The following is a 1288-nucleotide window of genomic DNA, read 5'->3' on the forward strand; positions in this document are numbered from 1 at the left end:
TGAGATCGCGCCTGGCCGTGGCCGAGTGTTGCTGGATGGTACAGTTCCACACCTTGGCCCTCGCCGATGAGCCGGCCCTCTGACCCCTTCCCATGACTCTTGCTCCAAACCAAGACCTGGAGCTAGAGGTGCGAGTGGGGCTTCCCCACCGCCTCAAGGGTCAGCTCATCCTGTGCCCCCCAAACAGGACCCTTCAGGACCCATAGTCACACACGGCATGCAAATGCTGTGTGCCACGCCAGCTTCTTCCCAGCCCTACAGAGGAACCACCCCCACCTCCCACTAAGTGTTAGACAAGCTGTGTTCAGGGAAAGCATAGGATTTTAGATCGCATTTTTCAAATTGAGGTGAAATTCACAAAACATAAAATTAACAAAGTATACGTTTCAGTGGTGTTTAGTACATATTTGATGCGGATCAAGGTGCAACCACCACCCATCTAGTTCCAAAACATTTTCAGCAGCAGCAAAGGCGACTCTGTGCCCATTAAGCAGCTGCCTCCCGCTCCCCCTGCCCCCAGCTCCGGTAACCACTCATCCACTCTGTGTCTCTGTACATTTGCCTATTCTGGACAGTCCACGTAAGTGCAATCAGACAACACGTGGCCTTGAGTATCTGGCTTTCTGTCACTCAGCAGCACATTTTCAAGGTCCATCCACGTTGTACCATGTATCAGAACGTCTTTTTATGGCTGAATAATACTCTATCGTAGGGATAGACGACATTTTGTCTATCCATTCCTCAGGAGATGGACATTTGGGTTATTTCCACCTTTTGGCTATTGTGACAAGTACTACTATGAACACTTGTGTACAAGCATTTGTTTGAATATCTGTTTTCAACTCCGGGTATCTACCTAGGAGCAGAATTGCTGGGTCATATGGTGCAGTTATTTTAATTCTGTTCTTCAGGGACAAACCTAACTGGGAACATAAACCTGCACTTTAGGAGGTGAAAAAATAGTACAGTAGATTTCAAAATCCCATGGAGAATGACTTTGGAGTTATCTGCTGTTTTGGAATCATCTATGTGCATCAAGATGAGTATATAACAGAAATCAAAAAGTTGTTTCAAAGCTATCCAAGGGCTGAAGCAGCCAAGGGAGGGAGTGGCTCCTCAGGCAAAAAGAAGGGTCACAGGTTCTGACTTAAGAAATAGAACTTAACTCCCTGACTTTGGGGTCATCAATCAGCCTTGGGCAAAACCAAGTAGAGTCAGACTTGCCATTGCTTCAAGTTGTGGTTAGAAGAAAAGGCTATGGGCTGGAGGGGCTGATGGGCTTCACAGA

At 47.1% G+C, this 1288-nt stretch overlaps 1 protein-coding gene across 1 annotated transcript in view; it reads right to left on the reverse strand.

Annotated features, from left to right (window-relative positions):
• Window positions 1-1288, reverse strand: part of CAMKK2 (calcium/calmodulin dependent protein kinase kinase 2) — a 25656-nt gene that overhangs the window by 17605 nt on the left and 6763 nt on the right. The window lies entirely within an intron of this gene.

The sequence above is a fragment of the Trichechus manatus genome, unplaced genomic scaffold (genome assembly GCF_000243295.1).
Source record: "Trichechus manatus latirostris isolate Lorelei unplaced genomic scaffold, TriManLat1.0 scaffold00061, whole genome shotgun sequence".
In the NCBI taxonomy this organism is placed as follows: Eukaryota; Metazoa; Chordata; class Mammalia; order Sirenia; family Trichechidae; genus Trichechus; species Trichechus manatus.